The sequence below is a fragment of the Scaptodrosophila lebanonensis genome, unplaced genomic scaffold (assembly GCF_003285725.1).
Source record: "Scaptodrosophila lebanonensis strain 11010-0011.00,11010-0021.00 unplaced genomic scaffold, SlebRS2 tig00001415-arrow-pilon, whole genome shotgun sequence".
Classification (NCBI taxonomy): domain Eukaryota; kingdom Metazoa; phylum Arthropoda; class Insecta; order Diptera; family Drosophilidae; genus Scaptodrosophila; species Scaptodrosophila lebanonensis.
Window position 1 is genome coordinate 10,781,415 of NW_022060742.1, and position 16,988 is coordinate 10,798,402.

Sequence of the window (16,988 nt, forward strand, 5' to 3'; positions counted from 1 at the left end):
ATGGAATTTTAAAAGTTTATCAACGGTCACACTACAAGCCGCACTCTCTTGCAGAGAGCATTTCCATCGCGTTTTTCATACGCTGCAGACGTGCGCGCGTTTTTCGTTTTGCGCTTTGCGCGTGTGTTTGTGTTTGTTAACAACAAAGTCAGCACAGAGAATTTAAAAATCACAGCCAATAGTTGTAGCGTTACCAACGTTACGCACGCGTATAGAATATTAAAAATAACCTTTTACATATGTACATATGTGTGAAAAAAAGTTCGGGATCTGCCTTTAAAACTAACTCTTGAGTGAAAGTGCAACAAAAGCAATACACGCACACATAAAAATATATGAAACGCCCAAGTGAAGTTACTGTTGAGGCAGCCGCTAACAGTCTTGGCCTTGGTTACACCTAAAGCTGCGAAAAATAAATAAAAAGTAAAGTTAATGAAAATAAAGTGCGTGTTGTTGTTCAAAAAAATAATAAAACAAAATCGAACCCGCAAAACCAACCACGCAGGCGAGTAAAGAAAAAACTACCTGTTCTGCTTGCCAAGATCTGCAGTAGCCGAAAAATACAACAACAAAAACAACTGTTGCGCCAGTCGTGTTTTTTTTTCGAGTGCTTCTCCCTCTCTCTCTCTTTTGCATTAGCATGTGTGTGTATGTGTATGTGAGCGTGTTAATAAATCTGTAGTGCATGTTTTTAAAACAAATATCTGTGCGTGTTCTTTGTGGGTGTTTTAAAATTGAATGTGAGTGCAAAATCTTCACGAGACAAGCTGTGTGGTGAGCGATTCCAACTAACGGTACACAACAACTCGTTGATCGCGGTTTTTGTTGTTGCTTTTGGTGGCACGTACAACATACCAATTGGATAAAAATTCTTTTCAACAACAGTTTTAACAGGTGTGTATGCTTTTCTTCTTTTTATACCCTTCAGTGAAAAGTGTTTCATTATTTGGGGTATTTACATACATACATATACTTGTATATGTACAAACATACATACATATATATGTACGTACATATGTTTGTACCTAAAGGAAAAAACCTTAAACTACATGTTAAAGGTACATCTGTACAAGTGGTTGTGTGTTTCAATATCCACTGTGGGAGAACAGCTTTAAAGACCAAAGATATGTCATGCATACATATCTTTAATCAAAATCAAGTCCGAGTACAGGAGAAATAATGATATTGTGAGGCACACTAAAAAGTACCTACATACATAGCTACGACGAGATTAGCTTCTCAACCTGTTTCTATTATTGTTTAACTGTTCTACATTATCTAAAGTAAACATTTGCTCTCAAAATGTGTTAATTCACACACAGAATATGATCATTAGTTACAGTTTGGCGTGCACATCATTCAAACTGTAGCAGCAGACTCCAAGACAAGGGCCACAGCCAACTTAATTATTACAAAATATGTGTATAACTGTGTATGCGTGCGTCTGTGTGTGTGTGAGTAAATCGCGCCCCACTGCTAATTAGTGTCGCTTTAGAAAAGAACAATGGCCGTGAGCGTGTAATAGGTAGACCGCTAAAAGAAAACCATACTCATACACGCATTCATGCGAACAAAAGATTTGTACAATGAACACAAAGCCGCTGCATGCAATATACGAGATTTTGCAGAAAAGATAACACAAAAAACGAAATGCTATAAAACTGTTAAGACGCATAAACAAACGGCTCTTGTGCTCTGCACCGACCACGTATTTTGGCAGACATAGAAATGCATTAAGCAGCCCAACTGCAACTGTTAAACAACAGTGCACACATACAACATTGCACTATTAAAAGCAATTTACATTGCTAGTATGTATATTAACTAATTAGTGTTCAGTATTCGGAACGCCTCGGATTTTCAATTACAACTAACCATGCTGCTTTAGTTGAACACAAAATTTTAAATACAAATCGTTTTATTCACTTTTTACAGTAATGATACAACAATCCCGGCCCAATGCAACGTTTAATTTAATTTCTGATCATTCAGGCCAATTGGAGGGGCGTATGTATCAATACTTCGGCTTAATTTATTCGGTGTAGTATATCCAGCAGTCCCTGCAAGTAATAGCAACGCACCCGCTAAATAATTTCTTGGGGTCAGTATTCATGGGTTAAACCATCCAACTGCTACTTGGAAACTCCAACAGCTGTTCACACTTAAGTCACTTGCCTTTTGCAAAAATTTCGACACGCAATTCTGTTTGTACTATACATACATATATATTATTGATTCTCAAACTGTAATAAATGGCAGTTGGGTTTGGAAGTCATTACCTTTTATTTCTTTTTGCACTAATTAAATATCTATGGCATATACGAGTAAATTTTTTATGTGAGAGAGACAGTCGACACCAAATTCGAAAATGTTTTTTATGGTTTCGCCGTTTTTGCATTTGTTATAATAACAGCCGAAGCGGCTGTTTTTGTTGTTATTGTAAAACTGCAACTTGTTGTTATTGTTGTAGCTGGTTAAAGCCATGTCGTGCCATTTGGCGCTATCGCCGCATTATATTTGGTTATGGTTTTAGTTTTGCCTTTTGTTTTTGCGGCTTTTAACAAATGGATTTTCTTTTGTGTTGAGGAAGTTTTACGACTGTTGTTGTTTGTATTATTGGTTGGCTTACTTGTAAATCAATTTACGTATTAATTGTTGAACTTTGGCTACCAGACAGCTGCACATTTGGCATCTTCCGTACTTCCGCTCTGAGATTTCTCAAGACCACCTGCAGCAACAACAGGAAATTGACGCTCGACAAGTGGCAAATGAAGTAGCACTAAAACGTAAGCAGCACTTGAGCGGAGCGGAGCAGAGCGGAGTGGAGTGGAGCGGAGCGTAATGCGAAACCTATGACAAGGCAGCTGCTGCGGCTGCTGCTGCTCTGAGAAAACTCTGCATATGCATTTTCAATGGCCATCTCACTCTCTTAGAACAGCTGCCTCTCTTGCTTTTTGTTGCGTAATGCACACTTAGTAATTTGATATTTTCTACTTCCTTCATTTTAACTATTTAGCCCTCTGTTAACATTTTTCAACATTCTGCCCAATGTACATACATACATACAAACATACATACATCACATACGTAATGTTGAGAGCGGGCATAAGAAAGAGAGCGGGAGAATGGATTAGTGAAGGCTCTCTAACGGTGCATTTTGCATAAATTATGCACATACATGCATATGTCCAAAATATTGTTGTTGCTGTTGCTTGTATGCTGCTACTTGTTTGTTGTGTGTGTGTGTGCATTATGTTGTCTCTCCCATCGCCTTGGCACAGTTATGCGGCTTGGCCAAGTTTGTCGGATTTGGTTGCTGTTGTTGTTAAGCATTTAGCTTGTTTGGCTTTTGTTTATGGCTTTGTTTCTTAAAGGCTTATCGCTTGTTTGTTCTGCTTGACCTGGGGGCATCTTTTTTTTTTCCTGGTGCTTAAACTTGTAGTTTACTTTGCAGTTTGTTACGGAGCACTTTGTAATTTTGCAGTATAGACATGGTCTGCATAAATGGTTGGACACGATTTGCAAAAGTGTTGTGCTAATGCATTATTTTATTGATGATTTCTTCTATAATAAAGTTTAAGTGCAAATCATTACGAATTATAGCATTAAAGGCCGGGTTTCAGTCTCTTGATAACTTGTCGCTGCTGGTGTTGCGATTTATTATAAACTTTACATACTATTTAGGGATCCACAACCTTTCCTCACTGTCTGTACTGTAAAATATTTCCCAAGAATAATATTTTTATTAATTCATTCTTATATGCAAACTGGAAAATTTCTATATTAGTTAAAGGACAGACAGAAATATACATATATTCATGTTGAGATTTATTTAAAGTTAAAATCTATAGTACATCAATTAACATCACCCAATTAATGTGTTCCAATATTTAATGGACAAAAGAACTTAAAAATTCATTGAAGACGGAACAGAAATAGAAGATAAAATCAAACGGACAGGACACTGTTATTCTAAAAGGTCACATAAATAACAATAATAATTTTGGACAATAAACTGAAGTGTATAGTCTTTCCAATTGGTTGATCATGGAATTCCATTGACTTTATTTCTATATTATTTCGGTACATAACTCAAAATTTTTATTTTAAAACATGCGATAAAGAAAAAGATGTATACTCTCAAGACCAATTAGTAAAAACCAAACTGGAAGAGTAACAAAGTCAGTGAAGTGGAATTGCGGAAGTGTCTAACATATGTACATACCCATGTGTATCTTCATACATACAAATGTACTTATGTATGTTCCCGCAGTTGTATACATTGGGTACATTAAACTATTAAACCATCAGACAACATGACTGCAACCACATAAAAAGCAATGCGACACCTGTTTAAAGTCCACATTTACCTTAATTTTTTTTACCTGAATAACAAAAACTTTCGTGTGTTTGCATTGCAACCGCAATTATTTACTTGCCCGTAGGTGTCATCAAATGGGCCGCCGCGCCGTCGCAACAACAGCATGAACGTCATAGTTGTCCCACAAACAAACACATACATATGTACATGCATATGTATATTTGGATATATGTGCATACTATACGTGCCGGGAATGCACGACGTGGCATTAGACAGAGACGTGGAGACTGACAAGTCCATGTGCTCGACTGTCTGACTAATTACAAACATTTTTCTGTGCGCTGCAGCGTCTTTTATAGCAGAACTTTTTTCATTGATTCTGTTTTTTTTTGGTGCAATGAACTGCAAGTTGCATGTTTGAAATGCATTTGACCCACTTTGTTGGCTGTCTGACTGCATTTCCATTTGCACCTCAGACAGTCAGTCAAACAGTCACTCGTGCCTCTCCAAACCAATTAAATGTCAATTGAAGCCTTCGTCGAGCCGTCTTCTTGTCGATCAGCCACTGGGCTCCACATGACTTTGTTTTAAGAATTTTGCCTCACGCTTTTCCATAAATAAACAAGTTTGTATTTTTGTTGCTGACACGCTTCTTCAGCTCTTCTTCTTTTATCACTTTTTGTTCTCCCTCTGGCACTTTTTATTTTGGCATGCAGCAAAAAAACAATAAAAATAACAACAACTGACTCAGTCTGTATCTTTGCCTTGTTGTTTGTAAACAAAATACAAAAATAAAAATTGTTTTCAACTTGCTTACCTTGAATCGATTGAAGTTCAAATGCGCAAGGCGTGTAATTATAATTTTAGCTGATTTTTATTTAAATGCTTTGCATGCTAATTGTTGCAATTGTTCAACTTTTTTGCAACAAGTAATGAAATCATTTAAAATTTAAATAAAATGTTGAACATTTAGGAGAATTGAAAGGAAAAAAATATAATAAGCGAGGTCAGTGGATCCACTAATATCAACAAATGTTTTTAAATTGAGAGTGGGCCAGTAGTTCAAAAAAAAGCTATGTACTATATTATATATGTACATATATATTTTATATCCTGTACCCAAAGAATATAAGGGTATACTAGTTTGTAATATGAAAGCTTGATTTGATATTGAATTCAGGTATCATTCCATTTGAAAACAGAGGCACTAGCCTCTACTAGCAAGCTATCAAATATCAAAAGGAAAAAGATAATTAAGCGCAGTTGATAGAGCAAAAGACAAGTGAAAAGAATTTCAATTTCATAACAGATAATGAAAATCACAAGTTCAAACACATCCCTTACTTAACTTTACAAGAACACCAGACTCTTAAAGAGGTCTGAAAACTATTAACTTTCTAAGATAGGATTAAGGTATTATTTTATACTTAGCTTAGTTTCTACACATAGATATAGGTAGATACATTAGGCTTTGCCATCTAAACTGTTAACCGCTGGACCCTACACACCACTAACCAGACTGGCAGGAATGCCGCCACCTCCGTGGGAGATGGTGGCCTTCGAAGTCGTGATTCTGCCATTTGATTTTCTATTCAAATATTTGCGATCACGATTAATCCTCCTCCGTTAATCCATCCTTAAAACTTAAAATGCTAGCCGTATTGTCCTCAACTGTTTGGGATAATCTTTCTGAAACGATTTATTTGGACATCTCACCAGAGTCAATATTTTTGATTTAACGTCGTTGTACACTTTTGGTAAAGTTAACGGCGTTTGAAAGTGCGAATAGTCTCACATATTTGGGATAGATAAAGGCGGTCTGTTAAATGACCCAGAAGGTATTAACAACTTTTGTTTGGCATGTGGTATGGTCTTTAATAACCTTTTCCTCACGCAGGTTGGGGCAATCAACAACTCTGTTAAAGCTCATTATTGCCTCTTCTTCAATCCGGTTTAAGTGCGGTCTCGGGATGACATCACTGAAAACTTGAATTCTTTGCAAAAAACACCGTGCTGCTGTAGCCATATTCTCTCATCTATTAATGGCTTCCAGCAGTACCTCATTTAAGGGTCTAGCAGAGGAATCGATAATGCCCAAGAGAAAGATAAATCCTTACGTCAATTGAACTGAATTTTTCCCCCACATACACGTTTTAGAAACATAAATTTGAGATTGATAAAGTAGCTTTAAACTCCATACTTTTTATTGGAAAACGTTTTCAAAGCAAATGGTAAAGGAAAATAAAAGCGTTTTGCCAATTTGGAAGAAATATCTATTAATGCCTTTTTGAATTGAAACGTTTATTTCTGTAACGAATTTGTGTGAATTTGCGAGCCTGACCGAGCATTTCAAAGTGTTGGTATTTTAGAACGAAACTCTCCACCACTGGTCCGTTCCTTTTGCATAATAAAGAAGTTGTGGCAGTTTCTTTCGCATTTAGTGGAATTCATTGTTTTGCAAAATTTTTGTAACAAGTCAAGAACCTTACCCGTCCAACCATACATCGCCTCTGCGTCATTATTCATTCAGCAAACCACTCCACGCGACACTTGACGACAGTTTCTGCTTTTGGCTTCCGCTTCAGCCGACGTTCCGAGCATTTTAAACAGTCTACAAATTAGCGCGGCCTGCCATTCCAGTATCTCGGCGGATTGCAGTCAAAAATAGTGCAGCCTGGTGCTGCAGACAGCTTGTGGCATAAAAATAAAATGTGGCACATGAAATTGAATGAAATGTATAGTCAACATGAGTGTTGACTAAAGAGGAAAGTGGGATATAAATGGATAGTTTTATGATTTGCTCCAAAAGGCTAATTGAAATGCTTCTTTAATACTTGACAATTTGTAAAGAGTTTAAAAAAAGATTGACCATAAATATAAACACTTGCAGAAATTTCGTATTTCAGAGTTTTATTCTTCGATTCTAACTCGATGGAAATCTGTTCCATTATGTTTAGTTAAAAGTTGTTATTGATATAAGAAAGTTGCCTTCAAACTAGAAATTACTTAAAGTTACCATTTTATTTCTTATAATGGCAAATATTTAATCAAACTTAACATATATTTGAAAATTTGTTCCTCAAAAATATAAGAAATTTCAAATATTTTCGTATATAACTTAAACGTTATTAAAAGAAAATAAGCTTCATTTTCGGTTGAATTTCCAACATTTTTATTCTTCGTCTAAAAAATTGTAGTCTATAGTTAACTTTTTTTGACCCTTAAAAGAAGAATATTCAAGAATATTCTTGAAGATATTTAATCTTGAATCTATTCTCGATAAGCCGTATACCTACAAGCAAAGAAGAATAAAAATTATCAAAACAAAATATCCAAATAAAAAATAGAATTTTTCAAAATTCAATTTCATTTGAAAACCACTATTTCTGTTAGCCATAAACGAGTTTAAAAACATGCAAATTCGTTTTGTTTGCTGTATAAAAGGGCATTCAAAAGAGTATTCAGAAATATATAATAATAATAAAAAACAGCTGCTTCATCACATAAGGAATTTATCGAGATTTATATTTTTACAGTTTTTCCCCTGTGTTGCACCTTCCCACATTCTAACTCAATTTGTCAGACAATTTGTAGAACCTGGCCTGCATTTCCATTCGTTTCCCACAAACTCAAAACGGCTTTAACTGTAAATGTTTTTCATGTTCTGTTGTTGCAGGCTTACAAAAGCACTTTTATGTCTTTTATTTTCGAGCAACTGCCACAGACTTTCAGACTCTTGTTTAATGTTGTCATTCACTTTGTGCATTTTCCACACACTTTTCCAATGCCTCAACGCTGCCCAGTGACCTAAATTTTCATTTCCATGTCTGTGTGTCTCTGTCTCCGATTGTGGCGCAATGCATTTTCCATTCATTTCCCTTCGTTTCTTTCTATTTATTTTTGTTTTGGTATAATTAATCAATATTGTTTTAATCTTTTGGGCTTTGATTGTTGGTGGGCACTTCAATAAATGGGGCGTTCTTTTGTTCTCTATCCTACATTTGTATTTGTGTGGGGGAGTGTTCCCATGGATACACATTGGTACACTGAGGGGCGTATTTTTATTGATATCGCCCGAATTTTCAAACAATTTTGATCATTTATTAATGACAAATATATATTGTGTATTCCATTTAATTTGCTGATTTGTTCTGTTATAAAAGTTATCCAAAACATTGTTAAACAGCATGTCAAAAACTATAGTAACAGTTTATTTTTTTATTGCGCGGGTAAATTCTGAATGGTTGGCTATAACAATTTATATAATGAGCACGTTTTAGTTTTAGTGTGTAGTGTTGAAATAATATACATATATACTATATTTTTCAAAATTTAAGTCCAAACACGTCTCACACAACATTTTAAAGACGCATACTTTTTACGCTGATTATTAAAAAGTATTATTATGCAAAGCGTAAATAAAGATAGGAGGCTTTAGATATGCTCATAAACTAAGTGCTTAAGTAGGAATAGGCAATTAGAATACGATAAGAGCACACTTTATTTTAATTGTTATAATAACATCTTGAGAGCCTAACTGCTTAGTGTGTGAGCATTTCAAATTAAAAACTTTATTGAATTCGAAAAGGCGAAAAGGGTAAGCTTAGCGTCGAGAAAATGTTGGACATCTACTCGATCTACTCTCCGCCTCCGGGGCATTCAGAGTAAGCAGATGGCGGACACTCTGTTAAAGGAAGAAGCAGAGTCAACTAAAGCAGGGGTACATAGAGATTTGTTCTTGTACTCTAGAGAGCTCAAGCACTCAAAGCACTGCTAATATTTTCAAAACAAAGTAAAATGCTAAGTTACTATTAAACCGGTCTCCAAACTGATCTCATCAGCGGTCCACTGCAAAAACCTAACTGAACTTAGAGTTATGTGAATTCCAAAAATATATTGAATTGCATTTCTTAAGAGCAGTTCATCATACAAGTAACACATATGATAAAACAATACTGACTGTTCTCCAAGTCAGCTTAAAAACAGGTGTGAGTTTGCGGATTAATGAGAAACCGGTCCAAAGAAATATTTATAATAAATGTATAATTGTATATACTTAGTAGTACATAATTATATAATATTAGCTTTAAGTTAAAGCTTCAAAGGTAATAAGTTTTTGGCTATGATTGTCGTGGTCTTAAGTTAGCAGGATTTTTACATTAATTTCTTAAATTTAATTGTATAGATTTGATTTTCTTATGTGAGATTTAAAATAAGAGAGATGGGATTTGAGTTGATTGAGAAAGTGTATCTGTCGATGGAATCCTTGCCAGTAGCTGGTATGGGCAGGACATGAGAATATAGTGTACATTCTGGGAAAGTTGGAAGAATTTTTGTAAGTATTGCGGATAATTTGGCCTTGTGTCAGCTTTTTCGTTGCCTGGTATCAATTTATAATAGTCCATAATTATTTGCTCCGAGCATCATGCAATAATAATAATAATGCAATAATAGCCTTATTATTATTATAAGTACGTGTATGTTGATTATTAATTCATTTGCTGAGAATTGCTGAAATAAAGTTGAATACAAGTAGATCTACAGCATACGAAGACCTCATGCAGTTGCTCATAAAACTTATTAGTTTTGTACTAATAAACGAAACGTACTTAGGCTAAATTTATAATTAATAATTATTTAGCACTTTTTGAAAAGTGTTCAAATAGTAAGTTACGAATAGCTGCTTGTTGCGTATCTTCTAAGCAAAATATAATCCCTCAATTCCGTTTCTTGAAAGTTACTTGTGTCTAAAGGGTATATTGTTTATTAAAGTTTAAATTTTGGGGGAAAAAAGGGGGAAGGAATATGCTCTTCTAACGTAGGTTTCGCCGTATTTTAATTTCTTATCATTTTTTGCGTTTTTGAAATAGAGAACTTGTGGTGTGTAATACAAATTTAACAAGCAGATTCGCTATTGTTCTGTTATCTGGTTAATGTATAGTTCGGCCATGCAACTAAACAGAAGAAGTGCAATTTCGAAAGCCCACATGACTCACTTTTTATGAAATTCATAAATGTTGAGCAGCAATTTTATCGACTCTCCAAATCAATGCAGCAACACGCGACAGCTGCTCGTGCCTAGACAAAACAAAAACTGGTATCTACTTTATCTGAAAATCAATCTCAAGACATGCTGCTTGCCTCTTGTCTGATGTTGCTGTTGCTGTTGCACTACAGCTGGTGCACAACTGTTGTGGCAAAAACAGCAGCAGGTAGTCAGCCAAGCCAACTCAAATCCAAGTGCTGGCAAGGATTTTTGTGAAAAATCTATGCATCCGTTTGCCGTCTGCCGTTTGCCCGATGGCGCGCCGTTTTAATTGAGTTTTTCATAAGAATTTTCACTCGATACCATAACGGATTTTTATGAGCATGTGCAGCAGTATTTCTGTCGAAATGTGTACGTTTATGGACATGTGGTTGTAGTTCCGCACGTCTTGTCCACCTCCGCCAGTTGTTGGGCAACTAATTTGACTTGCGGGCTAAGACGGTGCTGACGACTAGCGTGTAAGTGTGTCTGTCACTATATGTATGTGTGTGCGTGTGTGTAAAGCACACTACCATTTGAGGTATATACATATGTATGTACATGCATGTCCAATTTTAGTTTCTGCTGCTTGGGTCGTGCGGTTTCATAATACCCGAGCATTATGTGGCGTCTGTAGTGCCTTCTGCATAATTATTAGATGTGAGCACTCGAAGCCTTCTCAAGTGCCCCTTCCCCATTAATAACATGCAACACGCACTGGGGCAGAAACAAATACTAGCATATGCTGTGTCTTGTTGTCTAGGCTCTGTCTGTTGTTCTAATTCTAGATGTAAGTATACTTTAGTCGGATTTCATAGTTCAGATCCTTACTAAGAATATACAACAAATGAGAGAAAGTGGCAAGTACTATGAATGGAATGATCCATATATGGGATTGATTATTATAATAATTTATAGATTATTATTATAATAATTTATAGATTTATATTATTATTATAATAATTTATAGATTTATATTATACAATAGTTTCAGATTCTAAGAATATACAACAAATGAGAGAAAGTGGCAAGTACTATGAATGGAATGATCCATATATGGGATTGATTATTATAATAATTTATAGATTATTATTATTATAATAATTTATAGATTTATATTATACAATAGTTTCAGATTCTAAGAATATACAACAAATGAGAGAAAGTGGCAAGTACTATGAATGGAATGGTCCATATATGGGATTGATTATTATAATAATTTATAGATTATTATTATTATTATAATAATTTATAGATTTATATTATACAATAGTTTCAGATTCTAAGAATATACAACAAATGAGAGAAAGTGGCAAGTACTATGAATGGAATGATCCATATATGGGATTGATTATTATAATAATTTATAGATTTTCATACAATAATTTCAATATAATACATATGCATATGTATGATAAGTTCGGCGAGACGAATCGAAACCAATTAAAATATATAAACAATATAAATAATAGTAAGGAAAACTCAAATTTTATTACAAACCATAAAAGCCTTATTATTTAATATAGCTGCCAGAGGACCAATCGGTGTACAAATCTTAACAGAATAAATTTTTGTTTAAAAAGATAAATCAGTTGGCTAATCAATATGGATGAAATTGTAATTATTATCTAATTTAAAAAATGTAAACTTTTTAAATTTGACGATTGGTAGCTTAACGAATCAGTAGATAGATTTTTAAGTTGCTTTACTATTGAAAAAACGGTATTTGAAAATGTAATCAAATCATTTTTTTATAAATGCTTTTTAATAGTATTAGATTTAGACTTACACAAAATGTGATTATTAATTTATGTATGTATTATAAGCCACAAAAACCCAAATAATTGAACAAAGACCTATAAATTTAACTGCTGCGAAATTATAATTCTGCCGTCATTTTATTCTTTTAACTTACTGCCCGACACGCACAATATTAGGAATATTAAATGAAACATGAGTTTTTTTTAAAGAATATTATGAGTTTCTTCTCAGTTGAATATTACAGTGCAAAAAGCAAATTCTCTTGTATAGTATGAGGAAATTGTGATATGAAATGCAATCAGAAACATTCTAATGCTTACTCAGTCGCTTGGCTTGCGATCTTTAATTGAAAGAGTCGTTTTCTTGAAGTCTCATTGTTGAGTCTCTGGGAACAATTTTACTTTCGCTTTCTCCTATTAAGATGCAAAACATCTGTTGAATGAAACAATTGACAAAATTGCGCACCACCAGGCAATTTCGTGGCTAAATATAAGTGTGCCATCGTATATTAGACATGCATGTACTCGTATGTACTGTATTATACTTATATACAAGTTGAAATCATATTATTAATTTTGCATGCATAAAACAATTTTTATACATTATACATTGTTCGCTTAGCCATTCATCGGACCAGTTCGAGCGCAAGTTCAAGTTTATTAGTCATTTTCTGTGGGGAGGCAGCTGTGCGGTCAGCCGCCCGCCAGTCTCGGATAACAATCTAATAAACGAGCCGACAGCGTCTCCCACATGAAACAAATTTGTGCTATAATTAAAAGAATATTGAGTTATACATATGTATATGTACATATATAGTATGTATGTACAGCGGACTTGTTTGATCTAAAGCATATGGCTAATGGTTCGTCTGTAAAGTGCCTACGTCATGAACATTTTGTGTGCACGAGAGGTAAGGTATCCGCCTTTTAAGTAGTTTGTGAATTGGATATAGGAGCTATAAGACACGAGTATAGGTAATAAAGTTGGAAAAAATATACATAGAAACAAGCTTCTGTTACATAAGCATATACAAATTTATAAGCATACAAACTCCTAAACTTAATCATTAGTATGTATATGGGATAATAAGAAACAGTTTGTTTGTTACTCTTTCCTCAAATTTATTACGTAAAAAGTATATAGAAATCAATAGAAGTAAATACCACATGATCTTTAAAATACACTAAATCGAGTCCATGAAAGTACATACCTTTTTTGTGTTTTGGAATTAAATGCAAGATTGTAAAACAAACTAGTGTTGTTATTGTTATTGATAGTTCAATGCGAATGAAAAAATGAATAAATTGTTCAACAAAACTTCTCGGTGACTTCCTCTTCTGATCTCCATGTTCGAATCTACATAGTATCCTCTATAGAGTATGTCGTTGCTATCATCCCTGAAACAACGAGCTTTTTAAGAACAAATGTTCGTTTAGTTCGTTTAATGAGTGTTATAAAAGCAGCGTTCTAGAATTAAACATATATTCTTGATCGGGACGCTAAGATGAGTCGACTTCTATTAGGCTCCCCCTTCAAAATATTGTGTTAAATAAATAAATAATAAATAGATAATAAATAAATAAATAACAAATAAATAATAAATAAATAATAAATAAATAAATAATAAATAATAAATAATAAATAAATAATAAATAAATAATAATAATAATAAATAAATAATAAATAAATAATAAATAATAAAATAATAAATAATAAATAATAAAAATAAATAATAAATAAATAATAAATAAATAATAAATAAATAATAAATAAATAATAAATAAATAATAAATAAATAATAAATAAATAATAAATAAATAATAAATAAATAATAAATAAATAATAAATAAATAATAGATAAATAATAAATAACAAATAAATAAATAATAAATAAATAATAAATAAACAATAAATAAATAAGAAATAAGAAATAAATAATAAATAAATAAATAATAAATAATAAATAAATAATAAATAAATAAATATACATATATTTACAATGTTGTAAATAACAAACTGAAAGAGGCACTAGAGGTACACAGAAAAACTGCAGAAAAACCTTCGTCTATCTCCAAAGAATGACGTCAGACACTTGTAAATGTGTCCAACGGCTTTATTTACACATAGAAAACAAGAGCTGCAGGAATTTTGCGGTTTTTGTGGGAGAATTCACAACAATTCTAAATTATATTAAAAATTTGAATATATATATGAAGTAGTTATGCATTAATGTTTTTATTTGTTTGAGCTGTGAATCTTAGTAATGACAAAACGAATATGAATTATATATGTACTTACATACATACATGTATAAAATAGTTTGTCCTGCCTAATTGATTAACTGACCGATTGGTAATCAGTGCATAGCCCAATAGCTAAGAATCTCCTAATCGGACACAGGTTTACACTGTATGTAGGTGTGTAATAAGTTAAGGTTTTGAGAAAATTCACCCTCCTTATGGGTGTAAACGGGCATCCACCTGCTTCAATAGCTTAGTTAATGCCAGTCTCGTTATGGCAGCCTTTGGCGCTTTTTTAGGGAAATCATTTCCAAATTGTTAACCTTTGAAAATTTAAATTTTTGATTTTAATTTAAATTAATTAAATTGCTGGCTTTTTTTTTTTCCAAATTATAAGAATAGCAGTTGGATTATGGTTGGGAATAACAGAGAGTGGTCTTCATGATATAACTCTTTCTAATAATTGGAGTTGCTTGGCGCTGAAATTTCTCTTCTCTGCTATGGGTCTGCTACTCCAACATTTTCTCTAAGCGTGTTACACGCTTGTTAGCAAACTAACTGCTTACTTAACACCATGATTTTCACTTTATATGCAATGCGATTCAATAAATAGTCAAACCAAAACAATAACAACAACTACTTATAATGAAAAAAAGACAATTGCCTTAACAATGCACCATAAACTTGTCATTAAATATTGATTGACTTACAATTATACATACTATAAATGTTTTCATAGTGGAAAAAATAAGCTTTTTTGTAAACATATAATGAAAATTTATTGTAGGTCTGAGCAGAGTTCAACTTGAAACGCCACATAAATTAAATGCGTTGAAAGCAAAACCCAAACTAATAACAAGTACGGGCATGTGGTATGATGATGTGGGGGCCTAAAGCAGTGACTACAATAATTATACAATAATAACAACAATAATAAAGCAAGCAAGAAAAGCCAAGCCAAGCCAAGTTAGTTATATAGTAGTATTTGTATAGTCTGTGGTATGGTGGGGTGTGTGTTTTGTGGCTGCTATTTTTTTTTTTTTTTTTGACCACCAACCAAACGACAGACTGATGACGATGACGAAGACGACGACGACGTGTGGGTGCAATGAACTCCAACGACATTTTCCTAGTCTCGGTTGGTCAACTGCATTGAAAAATCGATGCTCGCCAGTTTGCTGTTGTAGTTTTTATTTTTGTTATTTCTCTTTATATTAGTTTTTGTCTGGCTGGAGCAGCTTATGCAATCATTTTTGCATAATACTTGTAATGTGGCAAAGATTTGATGGAAAAGGGCATGTGAATCAAATATTTTCGCAAGTTGTGTTTGCTGCTGCCTCCGCCTTTCCAATTTCAGCCAAAAACAAATTTTTTTTTTCAAAAAGAAAAAATAATTGTTTATTTAACTGTGTCAGGCAAATGCAGTTTGCTGGTCGCTTGCCGGTTGTTGGCCCGGCCCGGCAGCTTGCAAGCCACAAAGCGCAGTTACAGTGTCTGTTTGTTAACTGTTGTTGCTGCCGTTGTTGTTATTGTTGTTGTTGTTGTTGGTGCTGTTGTTATTGCTTACAGTTAAGGCGCAAGATGCTGCGACTTCAGACTTCACCTCATTCGCTGATTTATCTGCAAGTATCAGTATAATTTTTTTTTACTAAGCTCTCTGTCTAAGCCAAGTCGTGTGAGCAGCTGGTTATGGATTGCAGTTGTTGTTGCTGCTATTTGATTCATTGGTTGCGCTTCTCTGATTTTGTATGCACTGCAAGCTTTACTTTTTGGTTTCTTCTCCCTCCCCTTAATTTATTTAGTTGCTGGCTGGTGTGAGCGCATAATTTGTTTAATTATATTTCCCATGAAATTTGCTTTGTTTGCTGCTTCTCGACATCGTCACCTGATATGCGCAATTACTGAACTGTGTGAATCGCTGATTGTTTGTTGGTATTATTAGTACAGTATTGTTGTGGGTTCTGAGCTCGCCATCTGCATATAGTGCCTTAGAAATGCAAATATGAGAAGACGTAAGCGAACGTCATGAGAATATCGTAAATCTAACGAGTTGTGAAAGCAAAATCAGTGACACGGCATAGATAATACGTACTTAAGTATCATGTGATCCCAGAGCTTTAAAAAAGATGCGAGAAAAAAATAAAGGGGGAAAAAAAAAACATTACGTTGCATCATGAATATGCCATTAAACTGGAGAGCATTCGGAATAGCCCAGTATTTATTGCAAAAAATGTTAGTTTCCCATTAAAAGTGTTTATGAAGAAAACGTGGAAATTTACGTATTAAGTTATTTGTTTTTCGAGTTTTCAACTTCATTTAAAAAGTTTAATGCTGCTAATTTGTAGTTGCAAAAGCAAATAATTATCTATCTTCATTTTTAAAAATGATTTTTTATTTAATTTTGAAAAAAAAATGATCTAATCATATTGAAATAAATATAGTGATGTAGATGTGAATAAACGTTAAGTAAATATAGTGATGTAGATGTGAATAAACGTTAAGAACTTTATTTTCTTAATTAATGGCTATGTTTTATTTGCCAACCAAATATCAGTTCAATGAGATAAAAAAATAATTAAAATTTAAAAATATAATTATTTTAGCTAAAATAGAAATATAAAAGTTATGCCTGCTATTTCAA

At 33.4% G+C, this 16,988-nt stretch overlaps 1 protein-coding gene across 4 annotated transcripts in view; it reads left to right on the plus strand.

Moving 5' to 3' along the window:
• Nucleotides 1-152: 152 nt before the first annotated feature.
• LOC115632094 (rab11 family-interacting protein 3) overlaps nucleotides 153-16,988 on the plus strand; it is an 83,613-nt gene continuing 66,777 nt past the window's right edge. The window contains exon 1 of one of the 4 annotated variants that reach the window (XM_030529070.1): nucleotides 153-894. The gene's annotated coding sequence lies outside the window, so the exon portion shown is untranslated. The remainder of the gene's footprint in view (nucleotides 895-16,988) is intronic. The other 3 variants (XM_030529071.1, XM_030529074.1, XM_030529073.1) reach the window with 3 other exon arrangements.